At 41.2% G+C, this 22,080-nt stretch overlaps 1 protein-coding gene and 1 long non-coding RNA gene across 2 annotated transcripts in view; both read left to right on the top strand.

Moving 5' to 3' along the window:
* Window positions 1-22,080, top strand: part of yjefn3 (YjeF N-terminal domain containing 3) — a 47,387-nt gene that overhangs the window by 5,646 nt on the left and 19,661 nt on the right. The gene's annotated exons all lie outside the window — the stretch shown is intronic.
* LOC116695037 (uncharacterized) lies at window positions 912-18,275 on the top strand. Its single transcript, XR_004333336.1, has 3 exons — window positions 912-921; window positions 8,389-8,396; window positions 18,177-18,275. It is a non-coding gene; the product is annotated as an uncharacterized LOC116695037 (long non-coding RNA).

Raw genomic sequence — 22,080 nt, 5'->3', positions numbered from 1 at the left:
AGGGAACACCAACATTATAGCAATTCATCTTAAAAGGGAAAAAAATGTGGGGACCAAACTTTTTTTTTCTCATTTTTTTAGTCCCACAAGGGGAAATTAAAATTTACGCTCTGTTGTTATTATACACAGGCCTGAATTACACACACATGCTCAGTACCTATGCGTGCACTAAATAGAGAGATGTCAGAGTGAGGGGGCAGCCCATGGGAAGGGACCCAGAGCAGTTAGGGGTTCAGTGCCTTGCTCAAGAGCACCTGTGCCTAGGAGGTGAACTGGCACCGTTCCAGCTATCAGTCCACCACCATACTTTGGTCCGTTTGTGGTCTTGAATTAGCGACCCTCCAGTTCCCAACCCAACTCCCTACGGACTGAGCTACTGCCACCGATTTCCAATTTCATGGCAATCCATCCAATAGTTGTGAAGGCATTCCACTTAAAATACAAACTCCATGGTCACGCAAAAGGAAAAGTCATGGAATCACAGATTTCAGATTCATCCTCTGGGAACCATGTATGTCTGTACAAAATATCATGGTAATCCACTAAATAGTTGCTGACATATGTCATTAGACCCCATTGTGATGTGGTATATTCAGGGGGTTCAAAAGGGCATTCTTAGTTCAGGCTCTTTCCAGACACTGGTGGTGATGGTGGGGGTGAAGAGAGTTCACTGATGAAGACCTGAATTACAGAATGTGGAGCACGAGTGGGCGCTGATATTATGAAGATCTGGTGAAGGGGTGGGGGAAGGTTTTATCCATTACTGAAATGGTGACTGACAGCAGCATAGAGCAGAACAGATTTTAAATTTATGTAGCTCAGCGTGAATTCTTTCAGGAAGACCTAACTATTAATTATGCACTCCTAAATCAATTCAGCTGTTATCCTAATAAATACATATTTTATCATGCGTGTATAACTGTCACATATCTGCAACTGGTCTCTCCTGATTGAAATGTGACTCAGTATACATCCTTTCAGGAAGACCTCACTCTTAATCAATGCTCCACCTAACTAAAATCAGCTGTTGGAGGCGTTCACCTTCCTGCTAAACCAATCAGAATCATACACAATGGCAAGGGCCAATCACAGAGTGACAACACTGCTTTAAAAAATCTGTTTCCTCCCTTGCTATTCAGCTGTTGTTGCAGGCAAAGAGTGCAGCCCTCCACGTCCCCGTCCACCTCCAGTCTTCTGCTACTGTTCCGGAGCCTTTGGTCTGGTCTTTGGGCTCCGTCGTTGCCACCACCGGTGTCTAGATTCCATCGGGGGGGTCTGATGGTTCACTACCCCTATACATATACATATGAAACATTTGTATAGCGATGGAGTCTAATCGCCAAAGACTTTGTACATTTTATTTGAGCTGTACAATAAATCCTATTTGCATACCTGCAAACAAGTCTCTCCTGATAGAATTGTCAGTGAGGATATGATTGGCTCGGAGCGATCATGGCAAGATCTGGTTGGCCTTGCTCAGAGTGAACGCCCACAGACTAGAATCCGCAGAGAGAGAGGCAGAGAGTTGAGAATTAATGAGTGAGTAAAGGAAGTTTTCCTGATTGAACTTGAGCACCTCAAAGCTGAAACCCTGCTTGTTCAGGTTATATGAGTCTCTAGGAGGCAGCCTCTGTAGATGTGGAACACAGGAGAGCCATTTGAGGAAGGCTGAGTTAAGACGGTGTCCTCCTCATTATGTCCACACTGTGGTGTGAATCATTTAAAGGATTTCAGTGGATATTGGGGGACACGGGAAAAAACTAAATTCTCCCTAAGGTGCCCCAATTTGTTTTACATAACATGTGCAATGAAAGATTCAAAGGGAAACTAATCTTGCTTTAGCACAAGTTGGTTTGAGGAGAGATGACAGCGGCGCGAAAAGGTCAAACACTTACTGCAGATTGAAATGGCGGGGGCGAGTTTGGTTTGCTTATCTTCACTCTGGGTTTACTCTGACAAGCCGTATACAAAAAGTTGTCAGTCAAACAAGAGCAGTTGCATGCGGAGTAGGTCTGTGTGTGTGTGTGTGTGTGTGTGTGTGTGTGTGTGTGTGTGCGCGCGCGCGCAGATGTTCATGCATTAGTAAAGCAAATGAGAAAGATTAGCAATAAAGAGAGAGAGACTACCTATGATACCTTCTTTGCAGAGGTAATTGCAAATAATTTGTGCTTCAAATTGGCCAGATGTTATGGGCTAGAGCGTGTCAATTATTTAACCGCTTTTATTTCACCTGTACACGGCCTTCACACTCTGTGTGTCTGTGTGTTATTGTAATAGTGAATGAGCAAACAGGGACACATTCTGATCAAGCTAGACTTGTCAATTTCTTTCCTCCTCCACAGTTCTAACGAGTGTTAGCTTCACATTGGCCCAGATAATGATGACAGAGCTAGAGAAAGAGAAAAAACTCCCCCATCCTCCTCATCCCTCATCGTCATGTTCTTTCTTTCACTGTTGGTGCCTCTTCACTCTCCTCATCTCTCCCAATGAAACACTGGACTCTGCCACAAAGCTGCAGCTACTGTTTTAAGTGCACACACACACGCACACACACACACACACACACACGCACGCACGCATGCACGGCGCCCTGACTCTTCAGTGGTGGGAATGAGAGTTTGGAATGAGAGTTTGGTTCTTATATGTATGACTGGAGCTACATTGTGTGACCATTGTACTCCAAGTGAAAGGTGATTTTAAATTGCTACTTTTAGATCACTGTGCCTTTTCTGAGGCATAAAAGAACCCAGTAATGGCAGGAGCTCTAATTTGACTCAGTGAAACAGAGCACCTTGCTATTATTAGAGACAGGTCATTATTTCATTTGACATATCCACAGTGTGCCTTAATTAACCACTGTGAATTAAACTACTGTGCTGCTTAAAAAGGATTTTTTTACATATTTCAGTCAGCTACTGATTTTGCAGGTGATACACTGCTTACACTACTTTTTTTTTCCACCTGAATTTTTATTATATAATTTTCAACTCATTATTTCTGTCAATGATTCTACATCACCTTTAAACAAAATGCATTTTGACAAACAACAAATATGTGAAAAAAAAAGGACATTAAAGGTTCTATGTTATTAATTTTATGACTTCATATAACACCTTAACCTGCTTTATAGTTAAATGAGACACAGAAAATGTACTTTCTTTTACAGCATGGGCCGTTGGGTCTTATCCAAAGTTAACATTAGAGGATTGAGATGAAAATTTCAGGTGCATTCATCTCTGTTTTATCTTTTTTTTCTTGATACAGCTGAACTGTTGTTCATCTATCTGCTTGTGTTTTACTGCCATTTATGTTCCCAAGATTACAGCAATGTCATTAGTGGAGCAAATGTTACCATGACCAATATAAATGATGACCGTAATAATTATTAAAATAAGATCCATGTTTTGAAAACTAAAGTTTTCTTTTAAGCACCATTATTTTTGAAACCACATTAAATAGTAAATATCAGGAAAGCTTCAGATAAAAGAAAAGATGTGATTCACAGGATGCGTAGATGTGCGAGCTGAAGTGTATGTGTGGGACGAACGTGTGTGTGTGTTTGTTTATATGCTTAGATGACATTTATACAGACTTTAATGTGTGTAGACAGTCTGCATTGCCATCATGTGTGAGTGTTTACTTGACATGTAGAGACCTGAAAGGATTATGTGTGTATGTGCAGATGGATCAGGTGGTAGGGTTTAAAAAAAAAAAAAAAAAAGGTTTTGTGAATGCTGCCCCTGTCGCCCTCATTCTTCAGTTACCATTACAATAATAAGGGTCAGTTTCCAACAAGAACACTTGAGCTGGCTCCACTGTCATTTCTACAAACACTGTCATCACAGTCTCTGATACAGGCTAGAGGTAAAAAAAAAATCCAGATTTATTGAGGATTGGCTGCAAATAAAGAAAAAAATGACAAACAATTGTCTGATATATTAAAAAGATCTGTCCAGGGACAACATTTAATGTACCGTCTTCCTGTCAAATAAATAAATAAATAAATAAATACATATTGTGCAGCTGAAGAGAAAAAAATCTTCATTGTCATTGTCTCTGAAAAAGTCAATAGTGCCCTGTATCAATCCTGAGCTCCGGTCTTTGTGTTATTTATTTTAAGGGCAGCATGATGGGAGGAATTGATTATTATGTTTGTCTATCTCACCCCATGGCAGCAGTGTGCACATGTGCCCAAGCATTTGCAGGCTTTACATGCAGGAATATTCCATCACATCGTGTCAAGAGAGTGGTGACAGAATAGCCAATCTGATATTTCCCTGGCAACAATCTCTTTCCTTGAGCCCTTGGAATAAATCACAAGTAGACTTTATATTAAGAGTTATCTCCGACTATCTTGAGCTAAAGTTTGCCACCGATCCATCTCCACACAGTGTCATCGCATCGGTCAGTTTTTTACCTCGCAGTCAATAACAGACATTCCAGTCATTCCTAGTCCAGCCATGCATCATGAAGATTACGATTCCATGCAACTAAACTGCATTCCCAATTGTGTTTGGAGGGAAACGTTTGTCTTTGATGTATCGGAAATATATTTCTTAGGCCACGTAGAAAGGAGGTCGGGGTAGACGGACTGAACAAACAACCACAGGACTTTCCCCAAACAAACCGCTGTTTGTGTCCCGTGTCAAACCAGAAGCGATAGAAATGATTATTTTACCAGGCTGCCATTTTTAATGGAGGTGCCTGTTGACCGGTTTCTGCCTGCCCTGTTTGTTTTTCAACCCTTTATACCTTTTATTTGAGATTAGACTAAGGACCTGTTGTGACCTTTGCACCCTTTATTAGCTGCAGTTACATGGACAATGTTTCACTTAATAAAGTGACTCATTTAGGTGTGTATAGCCCAAAACATTTATTCTGAGACAAACTTTTTTGACCTGTGCAAAGTAGATCCACCCAATGTTGAAGGCTCTATTCTGTTAGAAATATTATGTAAATTCCACCCCCCCCCAAACCTTCATCGTTCACCTTTTTAGGTGATCAACAATCCTTAAATCTTTTAAGGTCTCCAACCAAAAAAGTTGTGTCAGCCACAGACCGCGTTTGCTTTACTACTGCTATGTTCCCGTCCCTCCCAGAAGCAAAAAGACCAAAGTGTACAGTATATTTATTCCAACTAGAAGAAAACACTCAGATGCAGCGTTTACATGGTTGTTAGGCCCTAATATTTTCCTATTGAACAGACTATCGAAGGTTTACACCACCCATCTCTACCCGATTGAAGATTCCTTCCGTTTTGGCCAGTCTCTTAAATGAGTTATTTTTATAATGTGATTGATATTATTCTGGTTATCAGTGGAATATTTGCGTCCATGTAAACATAAATGTTTTAGCAAACTTTGTATAGCGTCACAGACAGGGCATCTCAGGCTCTCAGGAAAAACAGTAATTTCTTATTTCTTCAGTATCACTGGAGTGATGTGAAACACAGAGGAGACACTGTAGCAAAAGGATCTCATGTCCTTTCACGCAACAACTCCCTGGGGGTCGGTCGTGCCTGGAACATCTTGAAAGGAAAGTGGTGCACGGGGATTATCAAACTGTGTCAACGCCTCTCAAAGTAAATAACGTCCCCTCTTTTATTACAGTATCTTCAGTCGAGTGGTGCCTTTTCTTCACTGTGTTCTTACTTTACGTTCCAATAGTTACTGTGCATTACGCTCTTTAACAATAGACATACCTTTTCTTAAGTGGGGGGTCACAGTATCTCCTTTTATATAGGGTGACCAGACGTCCCCGGCTTCCGGGGACAGTCCCCGATTTTGGCTACCTGTCCCCGGCTGGATCTGTCCCCGGAAATGTCCCCGGTTTTCACTGTGACTGAAAGACCCGAAATTGGAATGAAAGAAAGAAAAAACTGACAAAACAAGCACTTTTATGAACGTAAATACAAGCTGGACAATTATCCTATTAACTTACATTGCAGCGATCTCGTTTAATACTGCATCAATGTCAAAGGAAAATATGTCCTCAGTAGTTTTTGTTGTATCTGATTCTCAATGAGCTGTTGCAGAAACAAGCCTTGAGCAGTAAAGCAAAAGCTGTCAGTAGTTCAGTAGGCTAAACATTACAACATTATGAAATATTGAGACTTTCTATCTTGAAATATTAAGACTTTCTTTCTTGAAATATTAGGATTATAAGGACTTTCTATCTTGAAATATTAGGACTTTCTATCTTGAAATATTAGGACTATTAGGACTTTCTATCTTGAAATATTAGGACTATTAGGACTTTTTCTATTTTGAAATATTAAAACTTTCTATCTTGAAATATTAGGACTTTTTATCTTGAAGTATAAGGATGGATTTTTTATCTTGAAATATTAGGACTTTCTATCTTGAGGTGTAGTGGAGTGGAGTAGGAAGTAGCAGCAGGGGTGGGTCTAGGATCAGACCTTGCCCCTAATAAGAACAGCTCTAGGTCTAGTGTCCCCGTTTTAAGTTTTACAAAAATAAAAACATTACTTGTTTTGGAGGTAAATACGCTTCTGAGCTGAACATGTCCCCGGATTTTGTCTGAGAAATCTGGTCACCTTACTTTACTTACATCCAAATTCTTTAATTTCTAGCTCTTCAGCCTTGGGCGGATTCTCCACTGGACCCCGTGAGGGAATTGCTGACAGGGGTCAGAGCTATTCTGGGTAATGTGAGCGGAAAGGAAAGTGTTCTCATGGTGACAGAATGGGAGCGATGCCCAGTAACAACTCGCCTTATGTCATCTCCACGGGAAAATCAATGTGGGGAGACGGAGAAAAGTGCAGATTGACCAAAACAGAGAGAGGAGAGGAGGAGAAAAAGAGACAAGGAGAAATTAAAAAAAGAGTGGGTGATACAGACGGGGATTGTGCCTCACTTTTTTTCTTGTCATTACCACGTGTCCGTCACATCAGCTTTTTGCCAGTTGCCATAGAAACCATCCGCAGCGAGAGATGTTGCCTGGCTGGCTAAGACGTTCAGGTGATGTGTTTTTAAAGACCTTGAAGGGACGCTGCCCTCAAGTTAAATCTGGATGTAACCAGCACGTTCAGACGGGCTTTGTCATGCCCACTTCAGTGAGCTTTGTATTAACTTTTGTCTGGTTTTCATTCTACGGCCTTTTGATTGTTTTAGTTGACATTTCATTGTTATTTTGGTTTTAGGTCGATTCTAGTTTTGATTCATGAAGGACAACTAAATTGAAGCTCTCTTGTAAATGTGTTTTTGTAATAGCGGCTACAGCTGTTGTAGTACAGCCTCGGTCAAGGAGTAGCAAGCGGCTCCTTTTTGATACATGAGCATGCCTTTACTTTAAAATAGTGGTCTACATTGGAGACGCTGAAGGTTCTGCCGGATGTCGCTCCCCTTCCATTTTCTTTGTGTTGGCATTCTTAAATCCGGTCGATTTGCTAGAACCGACTACCAAATTATATTTTTTGTAACATTCTGATCACATAGGCCTACTCGACAGCCATTTAAATTCCAGAGCTTGCCTCCCTACGTGCACACGCTCTCTGCCGAGGCTATTTTGCAGAGGCATTGACCCGCGCCACAAAAGACAATTGTGATTGGTTTAACCCTCATGTTGTCCCTATAGGTCACATTTTTTCAGTAAATTTTTTTTTCTTTTGGCACAAAAAATGGGCTGAAAATTTCAACAATAAAAATATCAAAAAACTTGGGCCAAAACATAAAAAAAGCACCCAACCCATGGGAAAAGTGACAAAAATGTTGGAAAAAGCGATAATAATGTTGAAAAAAGTGACCAAAACGTATTTTTTTCATGGTTGATGGGAAGACAACACAAAGGGTTCAAGAAATGCTAATAAAGCAGAGCATGTTTTCTCCTATCCAGAAATGCCTTATGGACTAGCCAGACCCTCCTTTGCAGCGCTGTGGAGGACGGCAATGTGAGACCAGCTAAAGAGTGCCTTTGCTGTGATTTGTTTTATTTCTTTTAGGCCGTGTGCCTGAGGTACCTCCCCAGTTTGAATTTAGCTTTAGTAGGTCAGTTTTAGTATCTTCTACATATTAAAAGATTGTTTACTTTTTTTTTTAGGACCTGTTGTGTTCTTTCATCATTTATGGTCATTCTTCCCCCAGACATTAGAATTTTTTTTTTGATCTTGGTTCTCACTGATTTCTTAAATTAAATTGTGGAGTGAGAATGTGTCAGAGAAGGTATTATATTAAAAAGAATTAATATCCTATAATGGCATAAGGGATCAAGAACATGCTTCAGTCAAACAGATATAATATTTTTGTCTCTTAATCCAATTGTTGTGGACTTGCCTGCAATCCAGGGAGCCCATGTTTTAGAGAGTGGGAAGTAGTCAAAAGGGAGAAAATTGCGTTTAAACTACAAGGAATAGTACTCTTTGGGTGAAAGTCCCACGGGTGGCGTTGTTGACATTTAACATGCAATACAGTTTAGCCGAGACCTCTTCAGTTTGCGGTTGCATGCAGATTTATTGAACAAATCTTCATCAAACAATGTTTTCTCATCATGGGTTTGTGATACAGTTTACTGCCTAGAGTCCTTCTGTTCAGCAGCTCCAGTCGTGCATGATTGCAAATGAAAAGAAATTGGCAAAAAGAGAGGGAGAGACAGATGTAACTGACTGTGAAATTATGAAGCTGACCAGCTATATAAATTCTCAAGTGATGTGTTTTCCTTTCTGTGAATGCATTTGTGTCCTTTAACAAGGAATTTAACAAAAGAAGGGTTTAACAAAGGAACATTGTGTGTTTGTCCTTAGATATCGTGTCTCCAACTGTGTCTTTTCGGCATGTGTGTGAGTGTGTGCCGCTGTTTGCAGCCAGGAATGCTTTCCCAATTTTCAGTAATTGGATTCACAGTCTTCTCTGCTGAGTCCTGATTGCGGTTCTGTCTGGTTTTCCATCGGAGGGAACACTGTCCGTGAATTCTGATTATGTAAATGACTTGTCTCGTCTTTTATACAGTTCTCTGTTGTTATTTACCCAGTCTTCCTCATACCCTGAGGGATGATATAAAATTAAATTAACGTTGGTTTTCAAAAGTTAAGATAATAGTGCAAGTGAGGGCAGTAATGTAGGCTGCAAAGTGAATTAGCTTCATGGTAGTTTTTCTCACGTGTTGAAAACAGTACAGCAGTCTTTACGTTAGTATTCTGTCACCTACTCACCTGAAAACGTTAGTGTTCTTCTTTGCCCGACAACCAACAGTTCTTCTCAGCCCAGGCTGAGCGCGCTCAGATCAATTGTTCAGTCTTTTTCCAGAACTCATTGTCGGACGACCAATTTGAGGGTGCAGGGGAATTCTTGCCTCCCAGATGCTTAGATGGACATTGTCCCCGTTGACCTGTGAACCACCGGATTAGTGGTGATGCTGAGACAGCGGCCTGGAGAACCAGATAAAGGAATCAACGGACAATTAAGTAAATGTTTACACAGGCAGAGCCGAAACAAATTGCTCGAGAAAAGAGGAAGGGAGGGAGACACAATCACACTAACAGACAGATGGACAGGAGCTGTGGCTTCGCCATTTTCCTTCTTGAAAATCTAGTTATTGGATTTTCTGAGTTCACGTCTGTCTTGTTTTTCCTCCTCTCTCAGCCGAAAAATCTAATTCCTTTATGAGCATTATCTAACAATTGCTGTAATGACACCCAGACAGACAGAGGGGGAGGCACATGGGTTTCTACAGTTTTTTTGGATTTCTGTCAGCTCCTAGTAATTAGTAAATACAAAGCCTAAAGGCCTGCCACTGACAAACAGAGTGGGTGGCACTAAAATTGTCAACACTAGAGATAATTTCTCAAGAGGCCTTTTTATGCAAGACAGCCAAGAAACCATTATTTTGCGGCTAAAAATGTATAAAGAGGGAGAGATAAGGGTGTTATGAAACAATCCGATCCCGATTGTTCAGTGGTTTGTATCCTATCATCTACCATCATCAACCCTTTGGACGGCGGGAATCGCAAAGACTGAGTTTCCTGTCCGCACCATTGCAACTTTGACAACAAAGCTTTATGTCCACAGCGAGCCAACAGCATTAGGGAGGCTTTTTCACACACGTTGTGTCTCAGCAGTGAGTAGCAGGTCATCAAATCAGCACATCCTGTTGCAGAAGTGATCCAAGTTACTGTTATTACCGCACAAAATGCTGCGGCTCAGTAAATAAAAAATGTTCCCTTTGCCTTGAGGATGAATTGAACATCGGGAAATATAGAAGGTGTTGAGTAAAACTCCACTCAGCCTTATTATGCGTATGGGCACAGGATTGACAGGTGTGGCATATGGTGATGTGTCTGTGGCAAGTATTAGGCTGACATGCTGTTCTATTGACGTTTTGTTAGCTTCAGTTTCTGCCTCAGTTGACTGTGTTTAAAGTACAACAAAACTTGCTGTAAGGACATCGATGGAGAATCCCATCTTTGTGAATGTTAATAAACCCCCAAAAGGCTAATCTCTTCCAAGCAAACTCACAAGTGAATTGAGAATAATAACAAATCTGTGCTGAAAGCTGATCTGAGGATCATCACAGGATATTACAGGTAAAATGAAAGTCTTTGGACCATCTCTGTCCTCTCCCGCTGCCTTGCTGTAGCTGAGGTCTGCCTGTGTAACCACCTCTTCCTCCTAAACCTCTCCCCTCAGACAATGTGTCCAGGAATTATTATTACTATTAGATTATATATTAAGTAACCCTTATCAGCCCATACAAAAGTTGTTGAGTCATCATATTTCTTATAAAGGAGGGGGACTTCTGCTACTAATTCTACCCTTAGTAATCTCAGGAAGCGCCTTTTCATTGTCATCTTTGTGATAATGAAACAGTAAGAGAGCTCTCCTTTGTTCCACAGGCCATTAAACTCCTTAATAATGAAGGTCCCGTACAATGATAGATATATTTTCTGGAACTCTACCCCCCCCCCCCTTCATAGTACTTTGGTCTATTGTATGAGTCCTGGTGTACATATGTTGTGTTTTTTCTTCCTGCTTGCCTTATCTGTGCTAATGTTTTAATACCATGTGATGTGATTTTTTTACTGCAACATAATTTCCCTTTGGGGACAATAAACATGAACTGAACTGAACAGTAATCCATTCTATTGTACTGATGGTACTCAGTAGTCTGCTTGACAGAAGACACAAAAGCTGCAAGCTCCTGGGTTTTCTCTAGGGTTTGATGTTTTCTCACCAATAGCCAGCAAATCAGTCAGAACATTGTCCCCCATGATCATTAATGGAAAAACGTCTGTCCGAGCTATCGGCTCTTCATCATCCACAACTGAGTTTTGAAGTTTCTTTTGGATTTTCCACAGAATACAGCATTGTAACAAGTTTTATAAGTGTAGGATGACGTTCATCCCATAATGGTTTACACCTCTACCATGCACTGACTGCTTTGCTCATCTAATTTTAACCCCATTTCCTCATTCATCATGTTGGTCATGTGTTCCATGTGGAAAGGGTTAAATGGACCTTTTCATTGGATAAGGAATGTCTTAACTGTGGGTGTGATGACTCTGTTTAGCTTGAGAGATTATCTATAAAAGGATCAGTGTAAAAAGCCTGGTTCAATAGCTGGATAATGGGCATGTTGACCTCTGGCACTTTTTGGTACATAGTTTAATCTTTACATGTGATTGTATTGACAGAAGCTTGTTTAGGTTTAGTTTTGCTCTGTGACCTTTCTCTTTTTTCTTTATGCTTACTCAGTGTGCAACTTAACAGCCATATTAAAAACTGAGAAACACTATGGACAGGGAAACACCCTTCTGGCATGCACGCAATCCTCGGTGTGAAACTTAACACTACAGTTCAAAACTGAGTTTTATTTGTTTCAAATAGATAACACCATATCTGCCAGTTCACAATGCTCAGGAGCGGGAAACACCCCTCTTCAAGTTTGCTTCCAAATTGAGTTGGTAATTGTGCACTCTGGCCCACTCCCTATTTAGTTTCAGCAGGGCAAGGGGTCACACTGACCCTAGTCTCTCATTGACTCCACAGCATTTCTTTAATCCAATCACAATTGTCTCGGGCGGCGCTATAGGCGCTGCAAAATAGCCTAGGGAAGGAACTTGTTTTGGTGGAACATGTGAGGAAAACTCAGACTGGACAGATAGTCTAGCTAGCTGTCTGGATTTACCCTGCAGAGATCTGAGGAGCAGTTAACCACAGTCCTCAAAAAATGCACCAGAGTTTAGAAATCCAACACAAAGAAAGTGGAAGGAAAATAATGGAGCAATCAAGGAAGTGGAACGTTGTGAATATACATGTAGACTACACTGACCCAGATCTGATAGACCATCCTCAGTGCCACACGCGCAATATCGATCCCCCAGAAAACACAGTGATAATGGAGGGGTACGCTAGGCAAACATAATGCACCAAGGGAAATCTGAAATCACTATCATCAGGATGTGATGCCAAGCCACAAATTATACAGACCAACAGAGACGTATAAGGCTGATTACTTCTGTTGATTGTACTACATTTCAGTAAAATCATGCACTTGTTTCAGCCACTTAAGGCTGCTTATGCATTCAGTCGGACTGCAATCATCATTTTTGTTTTTACAAATAGTGTTTCACGCCATCATACTTCCACAAGAAGCTGCTGCTCACTCTGTATAACGTATGAACAATGTGTCTTCTCCATTTCTGCATCATGAATCTGTGATCAATACCGTGGCCTATTTAAGAAAGCCATGAACGTGCACTTATCCCAGCTCTCTACACCTGGCTGGACATAGCTTCACCTTCTCATCCTGGCTCAGCAACCGTGCAACCGATTAAGCCGCGATGAGCGGATCACACTAAGTCAAGTTGCGCTTTTTCCGTTATCCTGGATTTCTTCATTCCACTGGTATTCCCCTGGTCTGTAGTCTGTTGCCACAGTTGGTCTTTGTTGTCATTCAGCCTAAAGACATAAAGGCAGAATTATCTTTGTGCTGTCATGATGATGATGCCATTTATTTTGTTGTCTGCTAATTGTTTTTGTGCAACTACTACCTACCTTCCTATCTCAAGCTTACATTTTACATTTCAGTTTTCTACCTAATATGTAAATTCAATTTAAATTATGCTGTACTGTGGTTGTGTTTATTGTTGTGGTTTGATAAGATATTGTTACTGCTGGCTGTAATTCAAATTGGCCCTTGGGGATAATAAAGTTACCTTGAACCTTGAACCTACACGGTAGTTCAGCTAGACAAAAATAAAACGAACAGATAAATGTACTTCCTGGATAACACAAGATTAACAAATTAAAGTAAGCGCTCCCAGTATAGCAATACATCAAAGGAGGAAATAAACAAAAATAATTCTCAAAGGATTAGCTAAAAAGTGATTATCAATGAATATATGGACTGTATTATATAACCCTTTTCTAGTCTGAACAACTGCTCAAAGCACCTGCCTCACCAGATAAACATTCACACACATACACTCCGATGCAAAGCATCATGGGACTGCAGGCCAAGGATCGAACCACCAACATTCCAACCTTTACCACTGGGCCACAGCCACCCCCGGAAGAAAGGATGTGTCGGACGAGAAGGAGAAAAAAGTTTTTTGACAGCAGTAATAGTTTAATGAAAGTTCCTCTGTCAATTTATTTGCCTCCACACTCCAGCACACTCAAGGTCGAGGTTATGAGATTAGCCAGCGTTGAGGAGATTTAATAATGACCATCCATTTATTTAAAAAAAACTGCTGTTCTTGATATCACTGGGTTTAGACTTTGCATGATTGCCCTGACCTGCAGTGACTAATGGCAGGAGATAAAGGTTTTGTTGGTGGGGCTGTGCTATATTTAGCCTATAAGTCCCATAATGCAACCTGCACTAAGGTATGAAATGATTCCTTTGAGTTGTATTGACAATGTTATACGTTAACTTAATTCATGCAAATTCTAATCTAAATCTACTTTTATAATCCTGTAGAAACGACAATGCATTAATAAAAACTAATGGTTAACGGCGGTCTGATGGCTGCCAGTTGGCTGTAACCGAGCGGATAGAAGTGTTTGTGCGTGCAGCAGTGACAGAAGCCGGCGTTGCATGGTGGCTCGTCCTCCACATCACACCTCTGCGGCGCGCAGCTCACACATCTGTACCTCCGTTTCCTCCTGCTGCTTTTGCTCTTTCACCTTCCTATCATTTTGACTGTACGCACTGTACTCACATAAGCCCCATGTGAGACACACACACACACACACTCATATACTACCCCCTGCCAGGTTTCCCGGGCTGCACAGCTTGTGCAACATTCTGTTCCTAATGTATGGGAAATGCCACAAGTGCATACATTACAGCTGAATGCCGTTTGTAGCCGGAGGTTACAGCTGGACACGTGGATTTTTAACAGACTAATTCGTCTGTCAGTAAGGGACAAAGGCAAGGGTTAGTGTGGAGCAGCAGTTGGAATTTAGTATCCATTTCTGAAGTCATGAGGCTGTTACATGTGTAACAAGAGTGTCGATATCACAACCCCATGCCTCAGGGGCTGGCTAATTGCTTGTGTGAAGCGGCACTTGACTGTGAGAACAGTTTAATAATTGCTTGATTGAGTCACAGCGGTCCCACCATTTTGATCTGGAGTTGAGTTCAGGTTTATCGTAACGCCCGGCTGCTCTGCTCTCGTTAGAGGCAGCTCACTGGAGCATTCCTCTCTCCTTCCTCCACCTTATTTTCAACTCTTTCATAATCATTTTTATTCAAAGCGTCTCTGAAGAATACTCTCTTCATCAACTAAGCCTTGGTCTCTTCGCACCTTGTTTCCTAGCCACCTGCTACCCAAGTAGCATAAACACACCCACACATGCGCCCACACACGCATATGCATGCGTGCATACACACATGCCAGCGTGGCTGCAAAAGGTCGGCCGAATGCCAGTTTTGATACGATGGCTCTCTGTTCCCTCTCGTGGTTCCCCCAACTGCTGTGCTCATCAATTATACACACCTTGTGTGTGTGTGTGTGTGTGTGTGTGTGTGTGTTTGTGTGCACATGCAGGTGCAGGGATGTTGTTGTGTCAGAAACAAAACCTTACTTAGTGTGAAGGCTTCTGGCTGAACATGAGGAGACGCAGAGAGACAGTGACAGTGCGAGTTTGAGGTTGTACTTTGCCATTGATAGGCCCTCGGCTGTGTGTGTGTGCTGAATGCGTTCTGCATCTAATTGCCTTTCAGTTGACCCACCAGCCTTTTCCTATGAAACAGAATCCATTTTGCCATGCATTTTGCCAGTGAAAGAGAATTGAGTCAGGAGAGACGGGATTGGATCACACATTCACATGTGGCCACTACACACACTGGCAGGATGATTAGGTAGAAAGAAAGTTCAAAGAAAGCTTTGTAACTTTTTTGTCTCCCCTGGGTACATGCTTCAAAATAGAGCTGTAAGAAGAACGAGCAGGAAGGAGATTAGTCTTTTTCAAGGGACCCAAGCTGAGACAGGGTTCTGTGCTGTCCTGCTGCAATGGGGACACTTAAAATACATCAAGTTACCCTGCCAAGATATTTAATCTTGAGCATCACTCACATTGCACCCCTACACTCCAAACTGTTCATCTTTCTCACAAGCTTTTTGAGAAGCTTCTGGAGAAGAAATAATGGGGTCCCTTGTGCATTGCAGAAGTAGGGCCCTTATTTCAGCACATGCACATTATGTAGGCCCATATTTTTTGTTTTATTTTTTGTCTATGTTATTGTACGTTTTTGAGCTTGATCGTACAATAGAACATAATGAAAACACAATCACCAGTCAATAAACACAGACGGAATTGGCGGAATGACAACCCCTGCGGAGCACCTGGTGGGCCCTTTGTGCCTCCTTTTGTTTGAGAGCTGAACCTCCCCGCGAACGGACAGACTGGCAAGGGATAAGATGCAGAGAGGGAATGCAACAGTTGCGACAGACATGCCCTACAGGTTCATCACATCTCAACCTCACCCCTAGCTTTAAATGACAAAAAGTCAGCAATTATCTGGTCACAACTCACACTCTACTGAAACTGGTCTACTAAGGATCACACTAATGATCTTGAGCTGAGTTCCACGTCTGATATGGTTGATAACAATATTCTAGGTCAGCCTTGCATGGCTCTCTAGTAGTTTAGTTCAGATTTTCTAAGTCTAAATCTCTTAGAATAAACGTGACTGTGCTCTGGCTGTCAAACCTTTTGAAAACTGATTTGCCAGCCTAAGAGAATACTTTTGAACCTCTACTTGTGGCAAGAAAACTTCGCTCATCTGTGTTCACCAGCTAATCGCTTACTTCTCATTAGTCAGCAGTTTGGGCAGCACAGACAGCGCACATCAGGCTTAGGATAGCTTTTTATTGCTAAAAACCTCTGCCTGAAAGAGCCTACAATGCTGTAGAACGGAGGAAAATGAATGGTTTCATCACTTCAAACAACTCCTTTCACATAACAATAGTTGTGATCCCTTAATAATACAAAACATATTCATTGTACTAATCATCAAAAAACAGTTGTTTCATAATTTAAAAAAAACATTTACTTATGTAAATCTTTTGTGTATTGTATGTTTACTTACAGTCATGTGGACACTAAGTGATAGCATGACAGCATATGGACTGATAGCATATAGACACTAAATGATAGCATGACATGATAACCTGCCTGACAAAACAAGTGCTATCTGAATCTTGTAGTATCTCGCCCTCAGATCCCTCTTGTGCAGTAGACTTAGACTTAGACTTGGACTCAGATTTCTCTTTATTGATCCTTTTGGGATGACTCCCGCGAGGAAATTGAAAATTCCAGCAGCAGTTTTAGCAAGAAAAAAAATAAAAAACAAAAAGAGATGAAAAAAAGACAGTATAAAGACAACAAAATAACAGTAGTAATAATAATAAGAACAATAAGAACATTCGTCAAGTAAAAACAAAAAAGACCATAAATTATTATCAAAGTGTCAGTGTCCAGTGTTAAAGTGTTAAAGTGATCAAGTGACCAGGTATTAATGTATGTCCAGGTGTGTGTGTATGTATGTGTGTATATGTTCTGTATGTATGTATGTATGCATGTATTGCATGTGTTGTCTATCTGATAAGAGTTAAATATAAAAAAGGCAAAACCCTCATATGAAATACCAATAAGATGGCTTCCATCAAAAACAATAACATCTTTTAAATGTTCTTCCCTGGAGAAGTGAAGGGTGTACTGTTGGCCTGATCAGCAGAATATTAAATGTTCAGTTTTACTTGATCTTAGCTAGACTGCACATTTTTAAATTGTGGTATTGCAGCAACGTTTATCTTTTTTTTTTAAAAGTGAAAACCTATATATTTTTGTAATAAGCAGTTTAGTCATGTGTACGTGCAAAATCAATCATCCTATGGTAATCTTCATATTTGCTATGAATGTGTATGTAAATGCATGTATTTGTAATTTGCCTGTGTGTTCTGTGTCCTTCTCTTTTGCGTCCTTCTCTTTCATTGTTACATCCTTTCCTCCACTACATTTCCTGATATATTTCCCCCCTGCTCTGTTACACTTTGTCCTGTAACTAACCAACTGTGGCATTTGGAGCCAAATTGGTGTAAAAGCTGTAGACAGAGGCCTGGTGGGATTATAGACCAACCAAAAACACAGCAAAGCATGTTATTTACTTCTGGATGGTTTCAGTGGTCCTATCAATTCCCAGTCACCATTGGCCACATAATGATAGAGCACTGACACTGATTAAATGCTGTCTCGTGCTGCCACACTAAAGCATTGTGGTCTTTTAGTTTACAGCCTTGGAGAAAAGTATTTACTTAGCCACAAACAGCATACAGTGGTAGGAAGACTGTCCTGTTCATGGCAGGGTTTTATTAGAATTACTTGTTCCTTTGTATCTCAGCACTGCCGGTGGTGGCAGTTCTAATTATGCTGTGTTGTTTTCTTCTCCTTTTTTCTCTTGTCTGCAGCCTCTCCACCTCCACCATCTATCCTTCGCTTATTTTTGTTATGTTGCCATAATAGCTTCAACCTCTCTCTTACAGCTTATATTCTCATTTTCACTTTTATTACAGCCTCACAGAGCGATAAAGGGTTTTCAACAATATCAATCGTACTGCATCGCTCTGTGTTCCACACATATAAAACCCATTGTTCCACCATTGTGGTGACTGCTTTGAGCATCCAGTTATGGCTATTGAAATGACGATTCAAGAGTGATCAACAAGTGATCCACCGTCGTGATACAGAAAACCCTGGGTTGAACCTGAAGGTACCTCGTTAAGGCAAAATATTGCTTTGTAGTACAGGCCTCAGGTCAGAGAAGCCTAGAAAATGTCTTACTGGAGAGATGAGATTCGGGAACTTCTGTCGGTATAGGCCAACGCTGAAATCGTTAGAGAAATTCAAGGAGCGGCAAGAGACTTTGTTGGTTTGTTGGATGCCCAAATTGTGCTGAAGTGCAATCTGCATCATGTCCTGCGTCCTGCACGCTTTACCCAGGCGCCACCCTTTGCCTAAACCAAACAGCATTTCTAGTAGGTGAGAACGCATCTGGCACAGACAATCTCACATGCAGCATGTCTGAAAGGGAACCTCCAGACAATGTCCACATCTGATTCTCCGAACATTGTCTGGAGAGCATTTGAGAAAATTGCTTACATTGCCCATGAGAAATTCTGTTCAAATGTGTAGGCTACTTTTGAGTTTCAAGTAAAGAAAGTGGGGGTAATGTAAAGAGAAAGAGGGATGGGTGCAATTGTTAGTTTCTGGTACTAATAGATCTGGCCTTAGTTTATGTGGGTTGGAAGCCAATGAAGGATTGTGCCCTTGTCACTGTGCTTTGGTGTTGTGTTAGAGGCATAGCGTAAGCCCTCTATGTGAGACTTGTCACTATCAGGGGAAAAAACGAATTAAGAGGAAGTCAATTCTTCTTAGATTAAAGTTCTCACAACCAGACAGGAAAACAATTGACAGTCCAACCAAACAGAGCCCCAATCACTTTAAGAGGTCATTGTTGATTCATTCAACCGCACTTTTGATCTAAGGGAAACCACCAAAATTAAAATTTCACTCATGCAAGCAAGCAAGTTGAACTGGTGGATGCTAAACTTGGTTGTCGTTTTTGGCTCAGCTACCGTTTGGACATAAAGTGGCGTACAGGGCTCTTTTTCTCCATCACGGTCATTATGTGGGGTCACATAACTCTTGGAGCGTTGTTGCTATGGCACCGGGGCTGTCAATAAGGGCACACTGGGGGAGAAAATGAGGTTCACCTTTAAGTTAAACCATCATCTGCTGGCTGCAAAGAAACATTATGGGATTTTTATATTGAGTAGAAATGCTAACTGTCATAATTAAGGTATATTATGGATCTATCTGGAGGTAGAGAGACAGACAGATTCAAATATAACCACAGCCAGGCCACATCTCTCTCCAAAGACAAACTTTTCCTCCTGAAGCACAAAGCACTAATACATTGTTGTCAGTTAAACTTCAGGTCACTTGGTAACACAGATAGATCATCAGTCTGTCGTGTCCTGGCTGGCGGCCTTGTAAATTGCGTTAGGCATTCTGCTTTGCCTCCAGTAGCTGGAGGACAAGACCATGTCTCGTGGAAATGTATCGCATGTGACAACTCACGCCTCACATTTTGTGTTTCTGATGGCCCCTGGCCCCCTGGTTTTATATGGATGGACTGGATAACTGGGTCAAAGGATTAAAGCGCACTGGTAGGGTCATGGGATTATGTAACCTGTTATTTAATTTAGGTGTGCCCCTCTCATGTATGTCTTGTGCATCTCTGTGTTTGAGCATGTGGGGGTGGGTGGGGGTGCTCCTCCATCTAGATAGCAGTCCTCCGTTTGCAATGCATGCCATCTAAAATGGAATAATGGAGTAGACCTGACTCATGGATGGACATTTTTAGCTCACAAGAACACACACTCACAGGAAATATAACTCTGAAATGAGCTTGCCAACACCTGTGGCTTAAGGTAAACATGATCCATGTTCATGGCTGGGAAATGAAATGAGTTATGAGAGCAAGATGCAGGAGCCACTGATTGAGATTATCTAAGGAATGTCTGTCTCGTCGTACCGGATATGAGGAACATGAGCAGACAGCTAAACTGATTAAGTTTGATTTAAAAGAATGATGCCCCCGACGATCACATGGATGGGACTCTCTCTCTCAATCTTTCTTCTCTTTCTCTCTCTCTCAACCACACACACACACACACACACACACACACACACACACACACACACACACACACACACACACACACACACACACACACACACACCACACACCAGCCACACCTAAATTATTGCCAAAGGAGACTTGAAACAAAGTGAATCATGCCATCCTGATTTGATAAGAATTGAGCAGCATGAAGGGGCTCATGCTGGGCAGTTAGAATGAGACCATATGGAGGCACAAGGGCAGCTCCTATCTGCCAGCTGAGGCTGTTTTTGAGACACTCCCACTACTGGGCACCTGATCCACCCCCCCATCATCAAATTATGCAGAGGGAAACATAACACGTATCTTTATGCTTCCAGGAATCTACAAATTTGATACCATAAACACCTCGTTTTAACTCCTGCTCGCTCGTGTTTTGGGCCAGCAATGCTGTGATCAAACTGATTATTCCAGGATTGTAGTAATCTCAGATGGAACATGGTAATACTTTACCATCCACACTGCATATGCTATTTGTTCAGATGGCAAAGACAGAAAAGAAACACGTACATAACCAACACATTAACATAAACTCATTTACTGTAGGGCATTGTTCCTTTCATTTGAGATGTGTTTTGTGTAACGACCTGATGTTTCTTTTGTTTTGCTCGAGTAACTTCATTGTTTAAAGTGCACACTTGTGTCATTGCATGCATTTTTTTCCCCTCTGATGTGTCGCTATTGGCTGTTATTCCCATTGTTGCATTTTTAAAAGTCATTTTTAATTTTATTCTCATTTTTATTAACAAAGATAGATGTTTGTTCTCTGAACTTTAAGTAATTTGGATCGGAACCATCCTACATTTCTCTGTTGCGCTCCCATTTACATCGCCTTTTAGCTGAATGCCGCAGGACTTCCTGGAGACACACTCCAGGAGGCTTGACTGATGATGAAAGGTGTCTTTAGATGACACGTGTTAAATTAGATGACACACACACACACACACCACACACACACCACACACACACACACACACACACACACACACACGCACACAATCACACACACACCTGGGAAAGCCTGCTGCTAATCTTGTCTAATGGCAACATAGTACAAGCTATAAGGCTTTGTAGGACATAAGTATGTCCATCACAATGATGCCAAAATCGTAACCAAAACCTTTTAGCTGGAACAAAGCTGTCCACACATAACCAGATTATCTTTAGGGTACTGATGAAAGTGAGGCTTAAGATGAGTAATAATAGTTTTACCTCTCTGCTTATATAGTGGTATAAAACTAAATTCTGCAATTGTCCTCTTAAGACATTCATCAGATCAAAAATCTGTAGGTCAAGAAGAAGCAAAGCAATAGTACACACAGAGCAGATCAAATCAACCAGGGTGAGTCATCTCCCATGTGCTCTCTGTTTTCTTTTTCTCTGTGTGACTCTTGTTGTCACCCCTTCATCAGACATCAACATGTTGTTGTTAATGAATGTGGACATCACAGATCACAGTCACAGATTTGTATAGGACAGAAACAGACATACAAATAAGTCCTTCTTGTCAACATGTTGTTTGATGTGGTACTTTATCCGCATTTAAGGGCCTGAAGTATGATTAAAAAGGGTATAAGATCAAATGAGAAGTGGACACTTAATGGGAGAGAGGACAGGCCCAGAGTGGGATAAAGAAGAGGACCTAATGGACACTGCTTTTATCTCTGTCCTCTCCAAGGCAGGGATCTGACTAATATTGCCTGCTCTTTATTTGACCAGCACAGTTCCCATCAAGCATGCACATGGGCGTCTACTAGTGGGCTCAGTTTAGTTAATTACACAACAGTAAATCTGGAGCAGCCAGCAGCCGCGCTGTACCATCACTTTTAATGAGGCAATGTGCAAACAACACAGCCAACAACGAGATAAAAATAA

Source organism: Etheostoma spectabile, chromosome 9 (genome assembly GCF_008692095.1).
Source record: "Etheostoma spectabile isolate EspeVRDwgs_2016 chromosome 9, UIUC_Espe_1.0, whole genome shotgun sequence".
Lineage (NCBI taxonomy): Eukaryota > Metazoa > Chordata > Actinopteri > Perciformes > Percidae > Etheostoma > Etheostoma spectabile.
This window is presented reverse-complemented; position numbering and strand designations above follow the sequence as displayed.